We start from the raw sequence: 15,170 nt of genomic DNA on the forward strand, positions 1-15,170 counted from the left end.
TGTCAATGGGAATCACAGTATTTGTTTTAATGGGTTTTAAACAGTTTATTCATTTATGTTTAAAAATTAGTAACCTCAGAAATGATTTAGGATTTTTTGAATGGGCAATTTCATTGTGATGACCTGGGCTAGATGTTTTATAAGAAAGTAGTTTATCACATATGAGAACTCTTAAAACCACTTTCCCAATTCAGGTCACAGTTTTAAAACTGGAATGTGAACCAAAGTGTCCTTCTATGTATCTTGGTATTGTTACTGAATACAACCAGATTTATATACAGAAGAGTATTTAGTTATTTTGTTTTGGCTTAAAAAAAAACAAAAAAGAAAACAAAAGAAAGAACAATGCTGGTGGAGCTGTTCCCAAATACATTCCCTTTAAATGTAGCTAAAAGTGGAGTAGAGTGGAGCTCCTCTACCTTCTCTCCACCATCACATCTCACCCCCTCCTCCCCACCAGCCAACACAGTGGCTAATGTTATACCAAAGTACATCATCCAGGCTCCATTTTCATGGGAACTCTGTGCTCATTTTTCCCAAAATCCATTTTAAGAAAGTCTTCACGGAGGTCTTGTAAAGCTTTCTTACAATGATTCTCTGTCCTGGTTTCAGCTGAATGGTGACACTGGCACAGTCCCTTTTTACTAAGTCTCACAAGGGTGAGGCACATGGCTGCCAGGGCCATGCCAGCTGTGCAGGAGTAGAAGGCTCTGCTGTATATCTTACTTGGGTCAACCAGCAGACCTGCCAGGGGTGGTCCAGCCAGTCCTGATACACTCTGGATGAAGACATAGACTCCAGCTGCAGAAGACAGCTTCTCAATTCCCAACATATCATCTTCTGCTAGCAGTGGGAGATGGGTGCCTCCTACTGTCCCAACCAAAAAACCAAAAAATATGCTTCATGACAGAAGACCCAAGAATTCTGTAGCAAGAGTAAAGGCAGAGACACAGTCAACAAGATGATACAGTTGAGCCCCATGCAGATCTTATGAATGGGCTTTCTTTTGAGGACAACACTGACTACAATTCTCCCAAAAACTTCTGCAATCACCATTGCAGATAAGATAAACACTGCATGGTCCTGTTCAATGTCCCAGCTAATGCTCAAAGGAAGGTGCAAAGAAGCCTAGTGTGGCAAAGACACCAAATAATGTGTGACAGATAAAACTTTTCTCTTTCAAAATTGAGAGGTCCAACAATGGAGCTCTCTTAACACTTTGCTTGGAGCTGTTCTTCCCAAGGATCTGCTGCATGTCAGACTTTGGCTCCAGTTCCAAATTAGCATGATAAGGCACATTTTAGGTAAGGTAGTTATTTTCACTCTTGAGTCAATGGAGTTTATTGAGGTGCATGTTTTCTCATTTTCAAGTATATATTGCACTTCTTTCTGAATTTTATGTGTGCTTATATTGGGTGACCCAGATGCTCAGATAATAATTGGTCTCAGCAGCATTCCATAGGCAACAATATTCAACTGTAGTAGGCCCAAAGAGAGGAGGCTGTGTCTCCAGCAAATTTTCTCCTTCAGAGCTGTGATTGCTGGTGCCAAAGCAAACAAAGCAAAACACTCCCCCATAGAAGCAACTGCAGGAGCCACAGAGAGCCTTTTGTCAAAATACTGGGATAGGACAGTTACAGCTGGGAGAAAGCTAAAGCAATATCCCAAACCAGAGATGATCCCAATGGTGACTTACAGGTCATAAATGCCCTGGGCAAAGGTGGCTGAGACCATGCACAAGCTCAAGAGCTGCCCCCCAACTATCACCACCACACAGTGGCCAAACTGGCTGCCCAGATAGTGGAGAGGGGTGTTGTAAATGTTAAGACAAATGCATATATCAATATTATCCATGAGATCAGCCTCATATTCTGATCAGATTGGCAAATGCAGAAGAGAATGAGAGAGCTCCAAAAGCAGCAAGAGAGAAGCGATTCACCACATACAAGGGAAAAAACATAAGACTAAGTAGTGACTACTCAGCAGCCACCATGGAGGCAAGAAGGCAGTGGCATGACATATTTAAAATTCTGAGAGAGAAAAATTGCCAACCAAGAATTCTTTAACCAGCAAAGCTCTCCTTCCAATTTGAGGGAGGGCTTAACATTTTCACAGAAAAACAAATGCTGAGAGAATTAGCTAACAAGAGACCTGCCCTACAAGAAAAACTATAGGGAGCCCTCTTGGCTGAGGGGAAAAGATAGGAGTGAGAACTCTGGAGAAGGGCTCAGAACTAAAGAGTTTTAGTAAGGGTACATTAAAGGAAATAGAATAAAAAATAGATTTGACAAATAAAAACCAAAGGATATGATAGCTGATTCAAGAACTGCCTTCACAGTAATAACATTGAATATGAATGGATTAAACTCCCCAATTAAAAGATATGGATAGGCAGAATTGATTAAAAAATATGAACCATCAATATGTTCCTTAAAAGAAACTCATCTTAGACCCAAAGACACAAACAAGTTGTAAGTGAAAGGATGGAAAAAAACATTCCATGCAATCTACAGCCAAAAGAAAGCAGGTGTAGCAATTTTAATATCAGGTAAAATAGACTTTAAATGCTAGGATGGCATAAGAGACAAAGAAGGACACCATATACACTAATAAATGGGACAATTCAACAACAAGAAATAACAATCCTAAATGTCTATGCACCCAATCAAGGTGCACAAAAGTACATGAGACAAACATTGGCAAAACTGAAGGAAGCAATAGACATTTCCACAATAATTGTGGGAGACTTCAATACATTACTCTCTCTTATAGATAGATCAACCAGACAGAGGACCAATTAGGAAATTGAAAAACTAAACAATGTGATAAATGTATTTGACTTAACAAACATATAGAGAGCATTACATCCCAAATCACCAAGATACACATTCTTCACTAGTGCTCATAGAACATTCTCCAGGATAGATCATATGCTGGGGCATAAAATATGTCTCAATAAATTTCAACAGGCTGAAATTATTCAAAGCACAGTCTCTGATCACAGTGGAATACAACTAGAAGTAAATAACCATCATATATCTAACACATTCACAAATATCTGGAAGCTAAACAACACACTCCTAAACAATCAGTGTGTTAAAGATGAAATTGCAAGAGAAATAACTAAATACCTAGAGAATAATGAAAATGAGACCATAACAAATCAAAACTTATGAGATACAGTGAAGGTGGTAGTGAGGGGGGAATTTATAACTCTAAATGCATACATTAAAAAGGAAGAAAGAGCTAAAATCAAAGAACTAATGGAACAATTGAAGAAGCTAGAAAATGAACCACAAATTGATCATAAATCAAGTGGAATAAAAGAAATAGCAAGGATTAAAGCAGAAATAAATGTTGTAGAGAACAAAAAAGAAAAACAATAGAGAGAATAAATAGTACCAAAAGCTGGTTCTTTGAGATCAACAAGATTGGCAAGCCCTTAGCTAGAATGACAAAAACAAAATGAGAGAAGACCCAAATAAACAAAACAATAAATGAGAGAGGAGACATTACTGCAGATCCCAAAGAAAGAAGAAAATGAAAAGTAAGAGGATACCATGAACAACTGTATGCCAACAAACTAGATAATTTAGAGAAAACGGACAATTTCCTGGAAACACATGAACAACAAAGCCTGACCAGAGAAGAAATAGAAGACCTCAACAAACCAATCACAACAAAGACATCCAATCAATCATCAAAAACCTTCCCACAAATAAAAGCCCAGGGTGAGATGGCTTCACAGGGGAATTCTATGAAACTTTCCAAAAAGAACTGATGCCAATCTTACTTAAACTCTTTAAAAACATTGAAGAAAATGGAACACTACCTAACTCATTTTATGAAGATGCTACAAGAAAGGAAAACTGCAGGCCAATCTCCCTCATGAATATAGATGAAAAAATTCTCAACAAAAAACCTGCATATCTAATCCAAAGACACATTAAAAAATTATTCACCATGACCAAATGGGGTTCATTCCAGGCACACAAGGATGACCCAACATAAGAAAATCAATCAGTTTAATACAACACATTAAAAAATCAAAAGGGAAAAATCAAATGCTCATCTCAATAGAGACTGAAAAAGCATTCAACAAAATCCAGAATCCTTTTTTGATAAAAACACTTCAAAAGGTAGGGATTGAAGGAAACTTCCTCAATATGATAAACAGCATATATGAAAAACCCACAGCCAGCATAGTACTCAATGGTGAGAGACTGAAAGAATTCACTCTAAGATCAGGAACGAGGCAAGGATGGCCACTGTCACCACTGCTGTTCTACATTGTGCTAGAAGTGCTAGCCAGAGCAATCCAGCAAGACAAAGAAATAAAATCCATCCAAATTCAAAAGGAAGAAGTAAAACTGTCATTATTTGCAGATGATATGATCTTATATTTGGAAAACTCTGATAAATCAATGACACCTATAATTGAATAATATACAGATTTAGCAAAGTAGTGGGATACAAGATTCATGCACATAAATCATTAATATTCCTATACACCAGAAATGACCTAAGTGAAGAAACACTCAAGAAAAAGATTCCATTCTCAATAGCAACTAAAAAAATCAAGTACTTAGGAATAAACTCAATCAAGGGTGTAAAAGACTTATATATATAAAATTACATAACTTGAAGAAATAGAAGGGGACCAAAAAAGATGGAAAAATATTCCGTGTTCATGGACAGGAAGGTTAAATGTTGTTAAGATGTCAATTCTACCCAAATTCACCTACAGATTCAATGCAATTGCAATGAAACTTTGAACAACCCTACTTTACAGATTTGGAAAAGTGAGTAATCAAATTTATCTGGAAGGGGAAGATGCCTTGAATTGTTAAAAACATTCTAAAAAAGTAAAACAAAGTGGGAGGAATTACACTTCCTGACTTCGAAGCTTAACATAAAGCCGTAGTAGACAAAACAGCATGGTATTGGCACCAAGATAGACATATCAATCAATGGAATCAAATTGAGAATTTTGAAATAGATCTCCAGATCTATGGTCAACTGATCTTTTATAAAGCACCAAACCCACTAAATTGGGACATAACAATCTCTTCAACAAATGGAGATGGGAGAACTGGATATCCATATCCAAAGAATGAAAGAGGACCCCTACCTCACACCCTATACAAAAATTAACTCAAAGTAGATCAAAGACCTCAATATAAGAGACAGTACCATAAAACTCCTAGAAGATAATGTAGGGAAACATCTTCAAGACATTGTATTAGGAGGTCTCTTCTTAGACCTAACGCCCAAAGCACAACCAATGAAAGAAAAAAGTAGACAAATGGGAACTCCTCAGAATTAAAAGCTTCTGTACCTCAAAGGAATTTGTCAAAAAAGGTGAAGAGGCAGCCAACTCAATGGGAAAATTATTTGGAAACCATTTATCTGATAAAAGGCTATCTTGCATATATAAAGAAAACTTACAACTCAATGACAATAGTACAAACAGCCCAATTGTAAAATGGGCAAACTATATGAAAAGACATTTCTCTGAAGAAGAAAAACAAATGGCTAAAAAACACATGAAAAAATTTTCATCTTCACTAGCTATTAGGGAGATGCGAGTTAAGACCACAATGTTATATCATCTCACACTAATTAGATTGCCTGCCATTAAACAACAGGAAGCTAAAGTGCTGGAGAGGATGTGGAGAAATTGGAACACTTATTCATTGTTGCTGGGACTGTATAATGGTACAGCCACTCTGGAATACATTCTGATGGTTCCTTAGAAAACTAGACATCAAGTTACCCTTGATCCAGCAACTTCACTTCTCAGTGTATACCCAGAAGGTTTGAAAGCAGTTACAAGAACAGATACTTTCACACAGAAGTTCGTAGCAGCATTATTCACAATTGCAAGTAATGGAAACAATTCAATATCCTTCAACAAATGAGTAGATAAACAAAATGTGGTATATACACATGATGGAATACTACATGACAGTAAGAAGGAAAGAGGTCATGAATCATATGACAATATGGATGAACCTTGAAGACATAATGCTGTGTGAAATAAGCCAGGCACAAAAAGGGAGACACTGTATGTTACCACTAATGTGAACTCTGTAAAAAATCTAATATAAATGTTTTATATTATAGAATATAGGGTACCTAGTGATTGACAGCAACTAGTGAAGGGGGAATGATAATCTAATAAGAACAGATAAGTTATGGAGGGTAATCTTAATGTTATGGGAATGCTCAGGAATGACTATGGTTTGCTGATTTTGGAGATATGGTAGGAACATGTTGGAAGCAATGTAGTTATTTTAGGTTATTTGTTTTTCTTATTCCTTTGTTTAGTTTTGGTTTGTTAATTTTCTTGGTGTATAGTAGAAACACGTTGGAAGCAATGTAGTTATTTTAGGTTATCTGGTTTTCTTATTTCATTCTTTTGGTTTTGTTTGAAATTTTTTTATTGTTTTTTTTAAATTTTTTGATAAAGTTTAAAAAATAAAAGAAGATTACATAAGTTGTTCATGATTGTATATATTTGGGGCACCTTATTTGTCCCTCAGGTTAGTTACATGAGCTCTTTTTCTTGTGGTTTGTTTTATTTTATCTGGGTGTCCTTGGGGTTTTGAGCAATGTTCTTTCTGGAGGCTTTGCATACTTTAGCAGTTCGTGAAACCTGGCTGTGACCTGCAAAAGAGTCACCTCCAGAATGACCCCCAATTCCATTTTAAATCTTGTGCTGGTTTGAGACTGTTATGGACCTCAGGAAAGCCATGCTCTTTTAATCCAATCTTGTTGGTGCAGACTTATCGTGGGTGGGATCTTTTGCTTAGGTTGTTTGCATGGATATGTGACCCCACCCAGTCATGGTGGAACTTTTGATTAGTTTACTGGAGTCCTTTAAGAGAGCTCAGGGAGAGAAGGAGATTGGAAAAGCTTAGAGACAGTTTGGAGAGAAGCAAAAATGTGGAATCCAGACTTTCCCCTGGGAAATACTAAGAGAGAAGCTAAGAGAGAGGTTTAGAGAGAAAACACCCATAGACATTTTGGAAACAGCCATTGAAGACAGACATTTAAAGTCGCTAAGAGATTGTTCTACTTTGCTAATGCTGCCAGAATGCAAAACACCAGAAATGTGCGGTCGCAGTTGATTTATCTGGGGGGGGGCAGCCGGTTGTTGAACCCTCGGCTCTCGGCGTTGCTCGGAGGGTACCGGCGGCGGGGGCTCTTTCCCGGAGGCGAGGGCGAGGCGGGGGACTGGGCCCGGTCCCCGGCGGAGGCGTGCAAGGTGTGGAGGGCGGCGAGAAGGAACAGGCAGGACACGGTTCTTTGAGGGTGAAGAAGCCAAGAGCATTTATTAGGGGTGAGCACAGGTTATATAGGCTGGCATAGAGGGCGGGGGTTGTTACAAGCCAATGCTGAGGGGATAAAGGCTAGGATTGGTTCTGAGAGGGTGCGGAGGTTAGGATTGGTTCTAAGAGGGCACGGAGGTTGTTTGAAAAGGGGCGGGAGTTGCTCTGGCAACAGTGTCTGGCAACAGTGTATGCGCACTGGTGGTGATGGGAGTTGCACTGGCAACGGGGAGTGTCCGGGCAAGATAAGGGGGTGGGGAAAAGGCGGTTCCCTCCGGCAAGCCTCCCCTAACGGTGGTATTTTGGGTGAGGAAATGGGGCCTGCCTCCGGCCTCACTTTCCCAGGCCTGGGGGGCTGTGGAGGGCGCTGTCACCCGTGCCCACCACCCTCCCCAGGGGCGGATCCGGTCCCCTGGCCCAGGCCCGCCAAGTTGAAGCACGTAATCAGTGTCCCGCAATGGATTGGCTTTTATAAAGGGGGTTTATTTGGTTACAGTTACAGTCTTAGGTCCATAAAGTGTCCAAGGTAACACATCAACAATTGGGTACCTTCACTGGAGGATGGCTGATGGTGTGTGGAAAACTGCTGCTAGCTGGGAAGGTTTGTGAACAGCATCTGCTCCAAGTTTTGGTTTCAAAATGGCTTTCTCCCAGGACGGTCCTCTCTAGGCTTCAGTTCCTCAAAAATGTCACTCTTAGTTGCTCTTGAGGCATTTGTCCTTTCTTAGCTTCTCTGGAGCAAAAGTCTGCTTTCAAAGGCCATCTCCAAAATGTCTCTGTAAATTGAAGCTCCTCTCTGTTCCAGTGTATTCTTCAAAGCGTCCCTCTTGGCTGTAGCTCCTCTTCAAAATGTCACTCTCCACTGCACTGAGTTCCTTCTGTTTGTCAGCTTGTTTATATGGCTCCAGTGATTTAATTTAGACCCACCTTGAATGGGTGGGGTAACCCCTCCATGGAAATTATCCAATTAGTCATCACCCACAGTTGGGTGGGGCACATTTCCATGCAAACAACCTAATCCAAACATTCCAACTTAATCCTCACTAATATGTCTGCCCCACAAGATTGCATCAAAGAATATGGCTTTTTCTGGGGGACATAATTCATTCAAACTGGCACAGAGATGAAACCTGGAATTTGCCCCAAACAAGCTAAGTGAGAATCCACAGATACTTAGAGGAAGCCACTGGAATCAGAATCTGAAAGCAATGCAACCTGGGAGGAAAGGACCAGCTGACACAAGTTATGTGCCTTCCCAGCTGACAGAGGTGTTCTGAACACCATTGGCCATGCTTCAGTGAAGGTATCCTCTTGTTGATGCCTTAGTTTGGACACTTTTATGGCCTTAGGACTGCAACTTTGTAACCTAATAATTCCCCTTTATAAAAGCCAAAAAAAAAAAAGAAAAAAGAAAAAAGAAAAAACTAGTTCACAGTAGCAGGCATTATTGATTTTATTCTTTAAGGAATCAATTATAACAATTCCTAAGAATTCAGAGTTACATGTCTGTTTAGGCCATTCTGAGTATAGCTAAACCACATATCACAAGGCTTAAAAACAAGTAAGTTTTGTCCTGTCATCATCACAAAAGCAAACCCCTTCATTTTTCCTTGGTCAGAACTCCCACTTCAATCCAGGTCCTCCAATCCAACTGAGAATGCTTTCCCTTAGACTGGGACCTGAAGTTAAACCACTAACTTGTGACCCTTTGGTGAGGTTTAATTATCAGAGACTTTTGGAGGGGAAAGAGAATAAAGCAGACTTCACCATGTGCCAGGTACTCTTGTGAATGCAGTAATAACTCCTTTAAATATCAAAGCAATGAAATGAGGCAGATGGAATGACTATTTGTACATTTACACATAAAGGAAAGTTGAGTGGCCCATTTTGCCATGGTGAGTGGAGGATTTGGACACTAACTCAGAATCCATCATCTTAACCACTATAATATCTTGAAAGAATGAGAACTGGGAGGTTTGGGGGGACAGGGAAGGAGGACATATACCAGAGGAGAGGTGAACAGCATCCCTGTGGGACCCAACATGATAGTCTATAGCCTCAGGGAGTGTGAGAGCTGCTGCTGAAGCACAGGGGTGATGCAGGGGAGAAGGAAAAGCAGAGTGGTCATCCATCCTCAGAGCTCCCAGCCATGGGCTGCATGACACAGTTATGCCTGCTGAGAAACAGGCCAATGCCTGAGCTGAGGGGCTTGGATTAAATCTCCAGAGCTCAAAGGTCTCCAAACAGTAAATCCAATACTGACAAAAGCACCATTTTAGGCAGAAGTTCACAGCTGTCCCTGGGCTCAACCTCCCCAAATCCAGAGGACTCCAGGGTGTTGGTTTCTTCAATCCTGATGTCTTAGCTCCCACTGAGTACAGAAGGGGAGGAAATCCCTAATCCATGCTTTCTGCAGAGGTCCTAGTGGATCTGATTTCCCAAATGCCCCACCCAGGTTTGGGCTGCTTATGCTTACTCCAGTTAGGGGGGTCAGTGGGATTTGGGAAGGAAGAGGCTCTGGGAATACTGACTGCAGCTGCCATCTTCTACAATCCCACAGGCCCTTCAACCCTAAGACTTTGAAGACATCATTGTCTTCCCTACATATAATATGATTTTGATTTGAGAATGAGAAAGCAATACTCTTTTTTTAAAAAGTGGTACAAACAACCCAATTATTGAGATTTAAACCTTTTATTATGATGAAGATTATTTTCTTCATTGTTAAAAAAATCAAGGAGAGAATATTGGTCATTTATCATAAACCTAAGCTGCACAAATTTTCCATGGGGGTCAAATTTTCCATGAGGGTCATAAGAACCTAAAAGTGTCCCACCTGTGGGAGGAATTTGAGCCAAAAAAGTGATTCTGAAGGGCAATGTGGCTGCTCCACCCAAGGAAGGAAGCAGGAGAAAGATGCTTATTACTGCTGGGGTGCAGATCTGTGAAGCTGGGATTCTGCTTCAGTGAGAAAGAGACTCAGGTCTGGCAGGGCCCAGGCCAGCTTCAGTGCAGACACTGGCTGTGTGGGATCAAAGCTCCCCAAGTCTCCAGTATAATAACTGGGGGAACAGGTGTCATTTGGCAGATCTGACTTTTTCTAAACTCCTACCAACCCCCATCTGCTTGCTCTAACTGCATTTAATGCCAATTCCATTTCCAGTTTCCCTGTCAGTAGGGCCAATTTGTAGATCTTCTATTCTGTTTAATTGATCTGTTTGATTATCTTCACACTATCATCAGGTCTTTGTTGCTGTCATTTTATAATTAGTCTGTCTTAATATCTGATGGGAAAGTCATCCTGTGTTTTGTTCTTCTAGAAAGTGTCCCATTTTCTTCCACACTCCACATCAAATTTAACATATGGTAATTGATTTTCTCTTTTAAATTTTCTTTAGTGTTTTCTGTTCCTTATAGAATTTGTATTCCATGAAGATGGAGATTTTTTGTTTTGTCCCCTGCTGTTTTTACAGCAGTGCCTGGCACATACAAATACTTTTCACATGAATGAATGAATTCAGAAAATTAAGAACCTGGCTAGCAATTTTGGGGTGGGGTCATTCTTTTCAAATGAGGTAAAATACACACAACATAAAATTTAACACTAGTGACATTGAGTATCTTCATGTAGTGACACCATCCCCACTGTTTAGTTCCATAGCATATTAATCACCCCGAAAGTAAACCTCATACCCTTTAGCAGTTATTCCCTATTACCCAACCTTTTCCAGCCACCATAAACCACTGATCTACTTACTGCCTCTGTGGATTTTCCTGTTCTGGACATTTCACATAAATGGAGTCATGCAATATGTGGCCTGTGGTGTCTGCTTCTCTCAATTATCATGATGTCTTCAAGATTCCTCCTTTGCATTCCAAGTATGTTATTCCTTTTAACAGCTGAATAATATGCCATTGTATGGATAGTCCATATCTTGTTTATTCTTCCATCTGTTGGTGGACAATTGGATTGCTCCCACCTTTTGGCTATTGGAACTAATACTGCTTGGATGCAGAATGATTTCCAGATTGCCCAGGCACCCATTCCTGACATGGGTAGTGTGGTCTGACTTCAAATCCTGTTTGCCTCTTATTATCTGAGTGATCCTAGGGCAGTGGCTTGAGCCTAGTTACCTCAGCTTCTTCAAAATGACAGCTTTATAGGGCAGAGGAGTAGGTGAATGAGTGATGGGTGTGAAATCTCCCCCCGGTATCTGGTGACACACAGTAGGGGCTTAGGGCTCCCTTTCCACCCCAGACAAGAGGTCAATTGCCACTCTTCCCAGGGTGGAACACTGGTGGTGTGGAAACCTCATCCAGCCAGGGAAGCATTTTAGAGAGTTGCCAACATTTTAAAACCAGGAACTTTCACATAAAATCTAGATTTCTGGTTTCTCTACAAAACACAGGCAGCAGGCCTGTATTTCCCCCAGAGTACCCACTGGTGTGACAGAGTGATGGTCGACCTCCCCCTCCTTTTTTGTTCATTCAGTCAAGTTTAATGAATTTACTATTTACTTGCTATTTCTTACATTTTTTTAAATTTAAATTTTTTTTTTTTATTAGAGAGGCTGTTGGTTTACAGAAAAATCATGCATAAAATACAGGATAGCCATAAACTGCCCAATATTAACAACTTGCCTTGGTGTGGTGCATTTGTTACAATTGGTGATAGCACATTTTTATAATTGTCTTATTAACTATGGTCCATAGGTCAACTTAGGATTCACTGGTTGTGTTGTGCAGTTCTATGGATTTTGTTTAAGTTTTTTTTAATTTTAGTAAAGATATACAACCTAAAATTTCCCCTTTTAGCCACATTCAAATAGATAATTCAGTGCTGTTAATTGCACCACACATTGTTGTACTACCCTATTGATTGTGCCTCAGTTCACCTCTGTTTCACATTTGTGAAACATGGCTATTAGTGGCTAGTTTCCACTTCAGGTGTTTCTGAATGAGATAAGTTGTGTAAAATGGTTTGCCTTGTACTTGGTGCATAGTATCTAATAAAAGATAGGAAAGAAAAATGAACATGAAGCCTACAAAAATAAGGGAAGGAAAACAAAAAAGTAATTTGTGACCACCTTCAATTACTCTGCCTGCAGAATGGGAGATTTACAATCTTTATTTTAAGAAACCACTAACAAATATGTACTCTTGAACCTCAATTATAAACAAATGAGAGAGAATATGATTGAGAGAAGTCACATTAACCAGTATTATGCAGCAAATAAGAGACTGGGAATGGGTCCACTGCTCCCACTGAGCCAGTGTTTCTTAAAGAGGGTCAGCTGATCCCCTTCCTCAGAGTCATGCAAAGAATCTTTTAAAAATGCTGCCTTTTGGCTGCCAAAAAAGAACAAAAAATCTTAAAAAAGATAATTAAAAATGTAATGAAGTAACCAGATGACAGGATAGCAGTGTCATGAATAGCATAATTGCAGCTAAGAAAAGACCAAATCCAAAGCATCTGAATGTAACAAATGATGACAATAGTTATGGAGAAGAGAGTAGTAATCAAGAATAGTCATTCCATTAATAACTTACTACTTAGAATGCAATTTTAATAAAGGGGTTGGGACAGGATGCAGTAAGTGAAAGAGGAGTTGAAGCAATGCATATTGACCAGGTGAGGAAGGAAAATTATGGTTTAAGAAAATATTTAAGGTTTGAGTTTATTGGTAGGTGAGTGAAGAGGTACAGAAAAAACCTTAAAAAAATAACTAGGGGAAACTGAAAGGAATGGAATGGTGGTAAATGAACAGTGTTTAGTCTATTGGAGAAGAAAGCAAGTTAGAAAAAGTTTATATTTGGCAAGGTAAGTGTGTACTACAGGGATGAAGCAGGAAGGATGCTGGAAGAAGACAGCCTGGAAGAATATAGTGAAAGATAAAGAGTGTAAGCAAATATATAGAGATAGGAGGTGGGTTACCTCTTACAGGGAGTGGGGGTGGGGTGGGGAGCTAATGATTCATGGGCCCAGAGTTTCTGTTCATAGTGATGAAAAAGTTTTGGTAATGAATGGTTGAGTTTGTAGCACAATATTTGGAAGGTACTTAATATCACTGAACTGTATGCATAACTGTGATTCAAATAGGAAATTGTGTTGTATATATGTATAACTACAATAAAAATTTTTTTTCACAAAATGCTGCTTCCTGGCCCAGTGCCCAAGCAGTAGACCCAAAGACACCAAGTGTGAAGAATGGAAATCTGTTTTGCCAACAGTCTCCCTGGAGGGTTCCCCAGCATCCTAAACACTGAGAGTTGCTGTGCAGTGCAGGGAGGCTTCTGTTCCCAATCTCTCTCTCTCTCTCTGTCTCTCTCTTCCTCTTTAAATTGGTTTTTATTTACAAACCCTCAATATCCACCAAGCAAAAGCCTTCCCTTCATCCTCCTCCCATTTCCTGGTAATATCTAATCTAGTTTCTGCCTCTGTGAATTTCTTATTTCTAGATAACTCATGTGACGTCATACAATATTTGTCCTATGTGTCTTCCTCATTCCACTCAGCATAATGTTTTCAATTATCATCCATAGTGTAACATATCTCAGAACATCATTCCATCACAGGGCTAAATAATATTTCATTGTGTACTACCACATTTGTTTATCCAATCATTTTTTGATGGAGTTTTGGGTCATTTCCACCTCTTGGCTATTTGGAATAATGATGCTATCAACATTGGAGTACAAATATATGTTTGAAAGACTATTTTCACTTTCTTTGGATATATACCCAGGAGTGGAATTGCCAAGTCATATGGTAATTATATGGCCATATTCCTTTCCACAGTAACTGAGACATTTTATATTCCCACCAAAGATACACTAGACTTTCAGTGTCTCCAAATATTCACCAATACTTCTTATTTTCCTTTTCTTTTTTACAAATACCCATCTTTCTGGGGGTGAAGTGGTATCTCATGGTTTTGATTTGCATTTCTCTAGTGGCTAATGATATTGAGCATCTTTTCTTATGCTTATTAGCCATTTGTGCATCTTCTTTGGAAATATGTCCAAATCCTTAGCCCATTTTTGAATTAGGCTTTATGTTCTTTTCATCATTGTGTGGTAAAAGTTTCTTATAAATTCTGGAAAATAAGCCCTTGTGAGAAACATAGCTAGCAACTATTCTGTCCCATTCTGATGGTTTTCTTTACAATTTCTTGTTATTGTCCTTTTATATACAAAAGTTTTTAATTATGATGAAGCTTAATTTATCTCTTGTTTCTATTGTTACTCATGCTTTTGGTATCATATATAAGAATCAACTGCCAAATCCCAGGTCCTGAAAATTTACCCTTATGTTATCCTCTAAGAGTTTTATGGTTTTAGTTCTTATATTTAGATCTCTGATCCATTCTGAGTACATTTGTGTTTGTGGTGTGAAGTAGGGGTCTAAATTCAGTTTTTTACATGTGGATATTCACTTATCCCAACACCATTTTTTGAAGAGACTATTCTTTCCCTATTGCATGTAATTGGCATCTTGTTGAAGATCAATTGGCCATAGGTTTGTGGGTCTACTTCTGGACTTTCCATTATATTCATTCTTCTGTATTAATATCCTTATGCCATTACCATGCTGTTTTGATTATTGTAGCTTTCTTGTACATTTTGAAATCAAGAAGTGTGAGTTCTTCCACTTTGTTCTTCTTTTTCAAAATTGTTTTGGTTATTCAGGATTCCTTAAAGTTTCCTATGAATTTGAGGATCAGCTTTTCCATTTCTTTAAAAAAACTCTATTGAATTTTATAGGCTTCTTTGAGAGGAAGGCACTGGCTCAGGATCACCCAGGGGTGACTGGAAGATAGGTCAGGTAGACCAGAG

The 15,170-nt window shown here is 39.1% G+C and overlaps 1 protein-coding gene and 1 pseudogene across 5 annotated transcripts in view; one reads left to right on the plus strand and one right to left on the minus strand.

The window, feature by feature from the left end:
* LOC119524586 (zinc finger protein 596-like) overlaps nt 1–15,170 on the plus strand; it is a 1,058,357-nt gene that overhangs the window by 985,142 nt on the left and 58,045 nt on the right. The window lies entirely within an intron of this gene.
* LOC119524530 lies at nt 494–1,868 on the minus strand (annotated as a pseudogene).

This window comes from Choloepus didactylus (assembly GCF_015220235.1).
Source record: "Choloepus didactylus isolate mChoDid1 chromosome 11 unlocalized genomic scaffold, mChoDid1.pri SUPER_11_unloc2, whole genome shotgun sequence".
NCBI classification, from domain to species: Eukaryota; Metazoa; Chordata; class Mammalia; order Pilosa; family Megalonychidae; genus Choloepus; species Choloepus didactylus.